At 38.9% G+C, this 13951-nt stretch overlaps 1 protein-coding gene across 30 annotated transcripts in view; it reads right to left on the bottom strand.

The window, feature by feature from the left end:
• The window catches only part of LOC129762564 (C-terminal-binding protein), a 172107-nt gene that overhangs the window by 43095 nt on the left and 115061 nt on the right, over positions 1–13951 (bottom strand). The window lies entirely within an intron of this gene.

The raw sequence follows: 13951 nt of genomic DNA, 5'->3' as shown, positions 1-13951 counted from the left end.
GATATTTGTTGATATAAACCCGTTTTTCTGTATTTTTTTTTCACAAAATGGATCCAGGAGACAAAGTTACTAATACTAATACTAACGCGAGGACCATTATAGCAATGGTAATTATCTAAGTTCGTTGGTTTGAGTTCACGGTGGATAAACAATGAATGTCCATTAATCATGTAACTACTTTTTGGCATCAAGTTTTCGTTTCACTTTATATGGACGTTAAAATAAGATTGTGTACGCGGATAACGATATTCGTGTCAGGGGGAGTAGACGTGTGGATTGAAGTCAGGTTGAATGAAGAGGCAGATTTGTATTCAGTAGTCACGTCAATTAGAATAACTGTAGCGTCTTAAATGCAGTGGACTGTAAACTGCTGACTTAATCCCGCTGCGCGATTCCAAAGCTGCCTCAACGCAGCTTGCCCAGCGAGAGAAACCAAATTCCCCCCGTGGGCGCGATGCAGACTACCTTCATTGCAGTGATGCAGCGGGGATTTTCCATTCGCATGGAAACTTTAGTTCACTTCACTATGACGGATTGAGGGACTCATTTCTCCGGGAACAAAACACAACACACGTTTAAACTTAAACTATGTACATTGTAATTGGCTTAACTTTATAATACAAAATATATATGAAACAATACAACTGAAATTGTCTTCTGCCGTTTTCCTTCACTTTCTACTTCAATTTATTGCTGCTTGCTAACGCTTCGCTGTCTTGAATCGAACTGTTTGTGCTGTCTTGTACAACAAACTATCCTCATATTCGTTGCTGGAGCATGTTCGATCCTGTTTGCATGAGAGCGATGAATTACACTTTAGGGTGAGGCGTCGGGGGATCGCATCTCATGCATTGGTTCTCTCTTCAGTGCGCTTACGACTGAACAATAACCATTTGCTATAATAGTTCATCAATCATTCTCGCTTTCAACACTTGTCAACTCATTTTCTAGTCAATTCAAGTCATGTTGACGGCGAATGCCGAAGTAGTCCTATTCGAAGCGAAGCTACTGAGACGAGAGTCGATTTTCTTTTTTCATCTTCGTAGATTTCGGCCCCGCCTACGATACCATAAAACTTGGCAATCTGTCATTTCAGTTTTGTTGTTGTGTTAGTACGTAAAACATACACAATCTCACTCCAGCGAGCGAACAGTTCACATCAATTCTTAATGGGATTTCTTCCTTATGGATACGGACCCTCGAAACTAAAAGAAAGAGCCTTCGTATCCAAATGGTTGCAGGTCTGCTTCCTAAGCGAGTGATCGCGGGTTCAATCTTCTAAACAGTTTTTTTTAAACCTACGAAGTTAGAGAGAAAAATCAATCCATAGGATCTCTATAGTGTATAATATAGTGTAGAGAATGGAAGATGTCGCACAACGCGGTACGAATTCATTAGCTACTTCAAATCCAACGCGAAGACACGATTGAATGATATACCGCATCGGTTTTCATACCGTCTGGTGGAAAGTGCTTGTGTATTTTTGCATCACACTCACATAGGGATATCCCTCTAATCTAATGTTTTGAAATCTCCATCAGTAGGTGATGCTCTTTTATTCTTCATATGTACACAGAGAGTTATCTATGAAAAAGAAATTCCTGCTGCCTGCCGATTTGTATAAGTCCAATATCACTTATAGTTTTGAAGGTTCTAAAACCATACTGAATAAAATGAGAGTGGTATTCCAGTGTAGAGACACGAATTTCTAACGTTTTTTCGAGCTCCGTAAAAATAAAATAAGGAATATTTTTGCTATCCATTATATCATTATTTGTTCAACTATCTTTTAACAATGAAACAAAATAGAAAAAATATTCATAACTAGAATAGTTACAAGCTGATGAAGTGACGGGGCTCAAAAAAAAAGTTGGGCCATGGCGTACACGATTCCAGCCCTTCTGGTTATCTGATACACAAAAATCGAACAGATTCTGAATCAGTAAAGATGAACATTTTTAGATTTTTTAAAGATGAACATTAGATGAACACTTTTTAGTAATTCATGCGATAGGAAGATGTATGCAGATTGTATTCATATAAATCCGACATTAATCGATCCAGTAGAACTTGAGATATCGTGTACGCCGGTTTGAAAAAAAAACTAGTTTGGAGAAAAACGCGTTTGAAGTTCCTTGTTATGGCCGTACCAGGTTAGATACTGCATCAATAAGATGGCTCTAACTCGGTAAATAATATACCCTAGTCCTTTCTAGGGTATATTCTTGAATGCCTAAGCTACAGAAATATGAAGAAAAAAATTTGATTTTTTTCAAATTTTTAGACTAGAATACTGCCTTAAATGCACGTTTCCGCCACAAAGTAGTGTTGAGTAACTGGTAGTCAACGTCCAGAAGGGTTCAAAGTTCAAATGGGTCATACTAAAATTATGATGCATTCGAAAATAATATCAGAAATGACAAACAATTTTTTCGACAAAACACACTTCAGCTTGAATAGGAATCGATCGGAACCGAAGAAGTGAATCCCACATCTTCTCTAAGGGAGGTTGACATACAAATGAAACACAAATAACTTGAGAACTAATCAAGCAAACGGAACAAAATTTGACATGTGGAGGTTTCAGAGGGCAAGAAATGTTTTTATGGTGGTTCAACACTTCTCTCCTCTCTATGGAAACTCTTCTCTCCTCTCTCTAAGAAAACTCTGAAAGAAAATGAGAAATTTCGGAAAATTTAATTCTCAAATGTTCTACAATTATATCGTGGTAAGCGTTGTTAGTTCATTTGATGTTTACGCTAACGAAATTGATCTTTGTTCGAAAGTGGAAATGGATTTCAGGCGAAAAAACGCACTCCTATATCTTATCTATATATATAAAAATGGAGTGATGTTTGTCTGTCTGTCTGATTCTTATAGACTCGGAAACTACTGAACCGATCGACATGAAAATTGGTATGTAGGGGTTTTTGGGGCCGGGGAAGGTTTTCGTGATATTTTGAGACCCCTCCCCCCTCTCTAAGGGGGGGCTGCCATACAAATGAAACACAAATTTCTGCATTACTCGGAAATTAACCAAGCAAACGAAACCAAAGTTGGCATGTGAAAGTTTTAGGGTGCAATAAATGTTTCTATGATGGTTAGACAGTCCTTCCCCCACTCAAAGGGGGGGCTGCCATACAAATGAAACACAAATTTCTGCATTACTCGAGAATTAATCAAGCAAATGAAACCAATTTTGGCATGTAAAGGTTTTAGGGTGCAATAAATGTTTTTACGGTGGTTAGATACTCCTCCCCCCTCTCTAAGGGGGGCTATCATACTAATGAAACACAATTTTTTGCATTACTCGGAAATTAATCAATCAAACGAAACCAAAGTTGGCATGTGAAAGTTTTAGGGTGCAATAAATGTTTCTATGATGGTTAGACAGTCCTTCCCCCACTCAAAGGGGGGGGGGGGGGCTGCCATACAAATGAAACACAAATTTCTGCATTACTCGAGAATTAATCAAGCAAATGAAACCAAATTTGGCATGTGGAGGTTTTAGGATGCAATAAATGTTTCTATGGTGTTAAGATACTCCTTCCCCCTCTCTTAGAGGGGGCTGCCGTACAAATGAAACACAAATTTTTGCATTACCCGAGAATTAATCAAGCAAATTAAACCAAATTAGGCATATGGAAACTTTAGGGTGCAATGAATGTTTCTATGGTGGTTAGATACCCCCCCCCCCCCTCTCTTAGGGGTGGCTGCCATACAAATAAAACACAAATTTCTGCATTACTCGAGAATTAATCAAGTAAATGGGCGGGACGAAGTTTGCCGGGTTAGCTAGTAACTATATACATAAAAACGGATGTTGGTAAGCGCAAAACTCGAGGAAGGAATCTTTCGATTTGAGGTGTCTCCATTTTATTATCTGATAACAAAAAAAAAATCCATTTGGGTGGGACGAATTTGCCGGGTCAGCTAGTCTAGAAACGTGATCAAAAATATAAACAAAAAATACAATTATTGTCAAACGACCTCTAACGTGAATATTCACTCACACAACAAAATCGAAACAAAATCCAAACCCTCTGCTCAGAAACACTAACATTCGATCAGTTAGAGAACAAGTGAAAGGAAGTACTACAAGCACGCCCACCCAAACCAGTTGTGCAATAATTTCCAACCAAACTATTTAACTTTAAGAAAACTTTTCCCAAAACAATTACAACTTCTGCAGAGCCATTTGTACGTCCGGAGGATGAGAGCAAGAAGACGGAGAAAGATGCTCCATTGAGTTAAAACTTTTGCCCCTCTCGTATCCAATAGCCCCTCCCACCCCCTCCCTTCCGATATTCGAATATAACCAAACGGCAAAGTTATCTACGATCCCGGGTCAAAGTTTCGTACGCCAGCCTGAGAAACCGGTCGGTCGGATGTCGCTCATCCCGATGGTTGGTTACAGCAATACTTTAATATGAAAACTTTTTCCCAGCGTGATTCATGGCTTCTGTGCTTCAACATTGTGTGGGGTAAGCAAGTAGGTAAGCGCACATACCATGCAGCAAGAATCGATTTATTTCGGGAGGCAAATTGGCACCACGGCAACCCAAACTCTCCGGGCGCTCAGCAGCCTTCTCATTGTCCTAGACAAAAGCTCTTCTGATTTACTTTGATATTTTGCCGGTGGTAACGTCGTCATCGCCAAAACTTTCAAAATATGATGAACTCGTCGTAGGCGTTGAAGTTGGGAGAATGGACAAAAATTTTGTGGAAAACAAAACAAACTTTTCCCGGGAAAAATCGAAGGATGGTTACTTTTGCGAGGAAGTTGTCAGATGTGTTCGAGGGGAGGGTTGGAAGGAAACACAATTGTGCAACTTTTTGCGCTCGTTTTCCAAGTTTTGTTGGCATAAAATATATATTCGTTCTGATAACTTCGTGAGAAACGAGAGTACAAACTTTTTTTTAGCATCGAATTGGGCGGCCCCCTCGCTCTCTCCTACTTGCCGATGGGTTTGAGTGTAGAAGTGAGTTCAAAACTAAACTGAAAACTCATTACAAATTTTCTCTCGCTGGCACAAAGTTCGGTGCGGCGGCGACGAGGCTAAACAAATGGAGGGCGGACAGACGGACGGAATGTCAAATAGAGAAGAGGGAAAAGTCAATGGGATATGATGAGGCACGTCACGAGCTAGCGTATTCTCCAGTCCAAAGGCAATAAAACAACGACAAGGAAGGTTGCTGCGCTCATGGGGGTACCACCACTCGAGAATGCGTTGGGTCTTTTGCCATGCGTTCGTTGGCAGAACTGAACCGGCAGACGAAAGTTGGATCGGAAGGAATAGTTTGTGAGTGGAAAGTTTTATCATTATCTTCAACGGGAAGATGCTTTCATTCAATTTCATTCATTTCCATTTTTTGTCTTACATTCAGATGGAGTTTGTTGTGAACCGTTTGTTAATTAGTTAATGTGGTTCGTTGTGAGAGGCCAATGATGAAACACATCAGTAGTATACGAGGGCAGTCCAAAAAGTACTTAGCCTACAAAAAAATACAAAATTTTTCGAAAAGTGGCGATTTAATTCTCAACATAGTCTCCTTTTAGCTCGATACACTCGACCCAGCGATGCTCCAATTTCATTAATCCTTTTGAAAAATACGTTTTCTCGAGGTCTGCAAAGTAAGCCTCCGTGGCGGCGATGACCTTCTCATTCGACTCAAATTTCTGCCCGGCGAGTAACTTTTTCAAGTTTGGAAACAAAAAAAGTCGCACGGGGCCAAATCTGGAGAATACGGTGAATGAGGCAGCAGTTCGTAGTGCAATTTGACCAATTTGACGACAGCGGAATTTCCATTTTTTCCATTTTTCTAAAATCCGCGTACACGCCCGCTTCCACACACGGTCAAAACAAAGCTACGAGTCGATTCGGCTGAAATTATGACAGTAGCCGTTTACGAGAATGTACTACACGATAAGTAATCTCTCTTGCGATACTGACACCATCGGGCGATGAGCCTAAGTACTTATCGGACCGCCCTCGTATAACATAAATTGTAATCCAAGCGGGAAATTACAACTGATCAAATATGATTGCGTAATTTACCAATCGGTACAAACGCTTTTTGATGAAACCACAAATAGCAATTGTTTGCCAAATCGGTCATGGCCCAAAAAATGACCTATGCAAAATTTCAGTTCATCGGACATGATTTAGAGGTGCCTCAAAGCGCTGGAATTTTTAATTTTTTAATCCTCGAAAATCTTCCAAGGGGGAAGTCTCGAAATTTTGTTTCGATGCCAAATGACTTAAAAATGCATAAAACGTCGAATCTGGTGTCATTTCGAAAAAAAATGGCCGAAAATCGACCTTCCAGGACTGAAGCAATGAGCAATGAGTTGCAATGTAGGTATGGGAAAAAATCATCGAATTTAAAGAACCGTCCATGTACATTTTATTTATTGGCCGAAAAAAAATTACCTGTGCAAAATTTCAGCTCAATCGGACATGATTTAGGGGGTGCTTCAAAACGCTTTAAATTTTGATTTTTTGACCCTCGAAAATCTCTCAAGAGTGGAGGTACATGGAATTAGGAAAATCGAAAAATGTTTTCGATCCCAAATGACTTCAAAATGCGTAAACGTCGAGATCTGGTGATATATCGGAAAGATGTTTTTAGCCGAAAATCGAATTTTTGCGACTTAGCCGTGGCCAAAAAATAAAAAAATTTGAGCGTTTTGAGGGATCTCTGAATCACGTCCGATTGAGCTGAATTTTTGCATAGGTCATATTTTTGGCCAATAAACAAAATTTACATGGTCGGTTCTTTAAATTCGATGATGAATTTCTTTCCATACATCCATTGCCACCCTAAGCTATACATTTCTTCCATCACTGCTTGAGGATCTCACCAAACACAGAGCATTGTCTTCCGTCCATAGCCATTGGATCGTGCACCCGGTGTTGATGGCTCCTGGACCTACCCAAGATATCTGACGTATAGGACTCTTGAAATAAATTCTCTTTCCATCGCCAATCCCAATCCAATGGAGGAATGACTTCCTTTTTTACCTGGCGAGCAGCATTCCACATTTTATTGTTCAGATTTCCTGTTACCTTTTGTTCAGCTCATGTTGATGCGTTCGAATGTTATCTTCGTCTATAGATGTTTGCTGTCCTCGAACTTTTTCCGAAAGTTTTCCACGCTCTTCGTTTCTCACGTCAAAATTACCATTTTGACGTAGGACGTCTTACCGGAAGATTTAGAGGGTAAAATGAAAATCTGACACTGTACATGTAGGAAAAAATGGAGGATCTCGAATGCTTATATCTCGAGCATTTCTTTATAGATCGCCAAGATGTTTACACCAAATGATAGGAATAACATTTCATTCTTCTTGAGTTAAACAATTGTATAATTGTGAAATATCTAGCATTGTCCAAACGCGCTATGTGCTTCGTGTGAAAATCAACTTCCGCTCGGAAAGAAGGTCACGCTCACTCACCTATGCATTATGCTCCTCTTTCTGAATTCCAAATTCCATATCTAATTCCAAATGTCCCGGACTGAACGGAACATTTAGCGAAAATCGAAATACAAATGATAGTTCGAAACAGATGGGTACCATGAATACGGATTTCATAGTGAAGAATACGAAATGTTTGATATGGTGTAGTTGACATTCCACCATATCAATGGCGCAATCGATTCCAATTGTTGGGGAGCGCGTTCTTATTTGTGCTCAGTAATTCCGAGGAGGAATCCATTCCTTCTTTAAGCGTTTATAATACTGCTCCGGACCAATATGAGAACCATTTTAAAAAAAAGATAATATGTCCAAGAGTTATATGCTTACTGCTTAATGTCTCGAAAAATTGTTTCAATAGTTAAAAAATTGCTCTGAAAACAGGCTATTGAAATCATACAAATCCAGATATAAACTGGTGTTGCTCGGAAATCAACAGATCTTCGTTAGATGTTGGTGGAAACGAACACGGCTTACTGACGCGCGTCGAACGGCAATGGAGTGTCTTTTTCAAGGCAGACGGAGAAGGAGTTTGGAGTAGAGTTTTCTTCTACAATGGCCCTTCTCAAGGCTAGAGAAGAATCGTAGAACTTGAAAATCTCTATAATCAAACGCGAAGAAGAAGAATAAGTAGAAGAAATCCATTTAGTTGTTATTGCGATGTGAGATAAGGAAGATCACGCTCACATGCCTATGTATTATGATTTTCTCTCCCAATTCCATATATTTTCTGCAGAAGGATAGAACGGAGCGTTTAGCGAAAAACGAAGTGTGGATAACAATTCGATAGTTTAGAAATGGTGACATTGGCTGTGGAATTGATAGCGGAGAAAATGAAATGTATGATATGGTGTAGAGAATACTCCACCATACCAAAGAAACCATGAAGTTTGATGAAAGTAAGAGTTTTAATATCATTTGTTGACACAATCGATCGATGATTCTAATTGATGGGGAGGGAGGTTTTGTTTTTGCAAATCGATTGTAATCATTTTATTCAAAAGATAGAATGTATAAGTAGAGATGCCAACCTTCCTGATTTTTCAGTATTTTCCAGACTTTTTGGCACGTTCTCTGATATCTTGATTAACTCAAATTTTTGCCTTATTTTTTAGAAATGATCCTGTTTTTTCTGATTTTGTATTTTGTTTTTTTGATGTAATAAATATACTGAGACCTCTGCCAATGTTTTCCTGGTTGGAAATGTTTCCTGTCATAATAGACTATATAAAACTATATAGAAGATACTCTATCAGATGAGTATCGTAATGCATCGAAATTCAGACATTTAAGCGGCTAAAATCAGCTACTGAAAGTATTGCTGTAGCATAGCATGAAACAGTACAATTCCAATATATTGGGTTGGGGAAAAAGAAATGTCGTATATTGTCAATATATGGCAACACTTGAACATATCTTGTGTTGTACTTATCGCATTGGGTCATACTATACGGCTATTTAAAGACGACAAGCTGTGCTACAAGTGTCATTTTGACAGTATTGTGATTTCCCTTTCCAGTATCAAGTTATAGCGCGCCAAAGATGGAGTCCACCAAGCAAAAAATTCGCCATATTTTACGCTTTTACTACCTGCGAGATGAAACTGCAACGTAGGCGGCCGAAAAAAATCGTGTAGTTTATGCACCCGATACTGTAGCGATTCGCACAGCACAGCGTTGATTTGATCGAATTCGTTCTGGTGTAGTGGCTGTCGAAGATACACCCCGTACTGGTAGGCCAATCGTCGTGGAAACCGATGAAACCGTTGCAATCATGAAATCATGAAGTTGCCTCCTAAATGGCAACAAGTTTGCGAACAAAACGGCGCATATTTGACTTAAATTGAACAATTTCAAGTATGTTAAATAAAGCGTCAAATTTCGATCAGAAACACGACATTTCATTTTCCCCAACCTAATAATTCAAAGGCATTCATGTATGTTATGAATCACAGAAATCCACAAAAGCATGTTATATTTGCTCAAAATTTGTAAATTTATTCAGTGTGCCGTGATTTGAAATCCGGACACTTTTCAATTCATGATTTGAATTCCGGTCTCTTTTGCTTCAAATTTCGGACATATTTTGTCAGCAGCATTTCTTTGAGAGAAATTGTTTATTAATTTTTGTAAAGCTTATTATTTCATTGTTATTCTTTTATAACCCTAAACCAAACATCAAACCATTATTCGATTGTGGTTTCATTGGGGTAAGAATCAGAACATACCATAACTGCATGCTCGAGACAAACATATAATAGGGTAATTTGGCATCAATTCATGAAATCCGGAAGGTTATGGTATGGTTTAATGAATTCATGATTCAGATTCTGGACTGATCAGCTTGTTTACCAAATCAAAATCCTGTCAAGAACTTATGAGGAGTGATCGGACAAATAGTAAATACAGCTTACAAGCAGTATGAGTGGTTTGAAGAGCTGAAACGAGCAGTATCCTCTGCGTAGAACGAGATACATACTACAACATGGTGCAGCTTGATCAAAACCAACCCGAATGGGTTATTTGAACTGATTGAGTACTAAGGATAACCTACGAATTAGAAACTTATCGTAATTCATGTTAAATTGGCGTTAATTTTGTAAAGGAGTGAGAAATGCAAAAAAAAATGTAATTCAATAACATTCAGCAGAAAACAACAAACACCAAATATTGTAATATCCCTAGGAAACGAAACTGTAGAAAAATGCAGAATAGTCAGAGATCTAAGCGCCATTCTTGACTCTAGACTCACATTTATTGAACACTACAACAGTGATAAACAAAGCAAATAGAGTGTTAAGCTTCATAAAAAGCTTAACACATAACATCCAGGACCCATATACAATAAAAACATTATGAACCACATATGAAAGACCTTTTTTGGAATACTGCAGCATTGTATGGAATCCTTATATTGTCGCACACGAAGAACGCATAGTCTGTCCAAAAACAATTTCTTTTGTATGCACTTCGTAAATTGAACTGGACCTCATTCCCTCTTCCCTCATACGAAGCACGCTGCATGCTCATCAACATACAAACACTTAAAGAACGTAGAAAACATACAATACTTTTCTTTGGAAACGATCTTATTTCACAATGCGTACAGTCAGCGGAATTGTTATCTGGCTTAAACTTTCATGTACCAGGACGACAATTAAGGATAAGCAGCTTGTTCCAAATGAATGCATCTAGAACAAATTATGCAAGCAACGCTCCTGTAAATCGCATGATGCTTATGTACAATCGTCATTGCGACAAAGTTAACATCACAACGAATAAAGAACAAATTAAAAGCATGTGCCGTGGAAATAACAATTAGCATTGTAATAACATATGTATGTAGTCTACATTTGATTGACAAAATGAATAAATTTAATTTATTTAATTAAAATTAAATTTACTTCATTTCAACCGATTTCTTACATATCCCTGGAAACTCAGAAAAAAATAGAGGCTCTATTAGTTGTGAAACGCAGTGTCAATATGTAATTGTAGAACATATACGACAATGCCAAACTCCATGTCTCTTTGCAGCCATTCCATACCAAACCGATATACTGGTTCTCAGATTTTCGTGAAAAGTCGAAATTTTGTTCTTTACCGCAAAACATTAGACCCGTTTTTTTCTATTTTTACATTAGGGTCACCATTCCAAAAATGACTTTTTTCCAAAACTCATAACTTGTGCACTACTAAACCGATTTAGATGGTCGACATATCAAATTAGTTAGCTAGTCTTTCTTGGAAAAATTTTACACTTGCAATAATTTTAGGTTTTTATTTTGTCATTATTGATTGTATTTGTTTTTTTATACAGATTTATCTGGAAAGGTACAATCCAGATAAATCTGTACGTATCGCAACACTGCTGAGAGGTGCACATATAAAAATGAATAAATGTTTGTCTTGATAAAAAATGAAGCTTTTGTATTCCCAAAAATCAGCACGAATACTCTGGACAACCCAATATGGACTATCATGATTTCTTCCTGATTTTTATTTTAATTCTTCTCTGTGTATAAGAGTTATATGCTTATTAATTATTGACCCGAAAACTTGTTTCAATATATAAACTATATATAAACTAGTGCCCGCTTGGAAATCCATATTTGCCTAAACGGACACGGTTTGCTGAGGAGCATCGAACGACAATTAAGTGTCTTTGGCAGGAGGAGAAAATGTTTGGATTGGGTTGTCTCCAAGGGCCCTTCTCAGGGCTAGAAACGAATGAACTGCAAACGTCTAAGGTCTCTACAATTCAAAAGAAGAAGAAGAAGAAGAAGAGGAAGGAATCCATTTAGTTGTGATTGCAAAGTTACATGAGAATGGTCCCACTAGCTCGCCAAGCACTATGCTCTTCTCTCCTAATCCCATTTCTATTCTGTCGCCGGACCAAACAGAACTGGATTTTTGGTAAAAGCAGCAGTTCGATTTTCGAATGCTCACGAATGCCGCTATCTACCGATGATTCCAATTGTCGGGGGTTGGAGAAGGAGTATTACTTAAGCGATTTCCGAGGAGAAATCGACTCCTCCTTTGATGGTTCGAAAAATCATTTTTTGACCTTCTTTCCAAAAATGACATTTTGAAAAATTCATAACTTATGAACTACTGAACCGATTTAGATAATCGACATATCAAATCGAAGCCAATGTGCTGGTCTACACAATATTACACTCAGCAATTACAAATTCGATAACAGTACTAATTCACATTGACATAGCTCCAGAAAACGACGCCATACTTCCACTACGTAGAACAAACTGAATGGAAGCAACGCCTTCGAACTGTGCCGGCGTGCAGTGGAGCAATAGTCCACTTTGTTTCACGCGACAAATAACATGAGATAGCGAAGTTTCTCGCTTTATTGTGGAAGCCACCTTACTTTCTCAGCTCTTATTTAATACCTGTGTCGATAACCTACGAGGACACGACTCCAAATCTCACCTAAGTAACAAGCTATAGTCACGCCATTGGCCTGCAGGAACACCGTGACATGGGCTATCTCACGTCATTCGCCGCGCGGAATAAAGGAGAGTACTTCCACATGCTACCAAGCGCGTTCCTGAAGATTTTTTAGTTCGTCTTCTACAATCATGTGTACATTACTTATCAGCCTACACCCAAATTAATTTTTAGCACATGTTTTGGCATTTATTACATTAAAGAGCTTAAAAATTACAGAAAATTTGCTACTCTCCCATACCGGTATAGAATTTGTATAATATATATGCTATAGCACTAAAAGAGCAATATGAGCGAGCGAAACAGCACCAGTGGCTATGTGGATAGCATGGTCGTGTAATACAGCCTTGCATTCCTGCCTGCCTTGGTTCGATCCCCGTTGACAAAGTTTGGACTTTTTTGGGTATGTTTGTATGTTTGTATGTCTGCTCCCATACATACAAACATTTTGAAGCTTTTGAAGAGGTGCCTTCATTTGTTCATGTCACCCTTCAGCACACGAAAAAACATCTTTTTCTGCCGGAGATGATATGTTCTCTGCCAACACTGGTTTCGTAGATGTTCATTTCTCACAATTGCGTACGATTCGTGCGGCCACATTTTCGCACTAAATTGCATTCAATGTAACCTAACAGCCTAACGCCAAGCGTGATATAGATCACTATGGCCAATTCTAAAAATAAAGATTTCGATGATTGAGATTGAAGGATGATTTATGTCTATCACCAGACATAAATAGGTGCTCCTATCTGTTATACTCTCGGATTAATTTCAAGCCTGCTTCTGTATTCTATTAAATACAAGCTAGCAGACGCAAAATTTGTCAATTGTCTGGGCAATTGTAATTGCAATCGTAAGTGCAATCCACCAAGCCAACAAATTACAACTTTGGGCGTGAAATCAATCAACCTTCCGTTGGCTAAAGCGAAAATCAATTTCGATATGGCCTACAACATACTCTCACATACATGCAGATATCTTGACGGTAGCAGTTTGGAGTCGTTTCCATTGGATAAATTTAGGGGCCATTAAAAATTGCCTCCATTATTCCTGTGACGGTAGGCCGAGGCTGATTGCTCGCAGCTCTGTCTGCTGCTGTTGCTGTTGTTCGTCAACCTTCAACGCAACGCGACGCGCCGGCGATACCCCGGAGTGCTATGCCGAATCTGTTGTTCGTGAGCACGTCGAAACCGTGTCACTTGAATATCAATTTTGCGGTCCACTGGCCAGAATCAGTCGATAGTACACGCGAAAACCGGTTTCAATTGTCGCTGGAAAAGGAAGGCGAAGAAGAGGGAGGGCGGTTGAGGAACCGAAGCACCGCGACTCGACGCCGACACGGTTAGAGAAATATATACTTATGAATCGCAAACCGGTGTTGTGGCTGGCAAACTGGTTGCTGTTGTATGCCGGAATATGAATCACTTATTTTCGCTTCATTTTACATGCCTCCAGAGAGTCACGGCTGTCTTCCCTTGCGGTGTATTTATATCGCACCTTTCAG

This window comes from Toxorhynchites rutilus, chromosome 1, assembly GCF_029784135.1.
Source record: "Toxorhynchites rutilus septentrionalis strain SRP chromosome 1, ASM2978413v1, whole genome shotgun sequence".
Classification (NCBI taxonomy): Eukaryota; Metazoa; Arthropoda; class Insecta; order Diptera; family Culicidae; genus Toxorhynchites; species Toxorhynchites rutilus.
The sequence above is the reverse complement of the archived record's forward strand: the minus strand, read 5'-3'. Positions and strand labels throughout refer to the sequence as shown.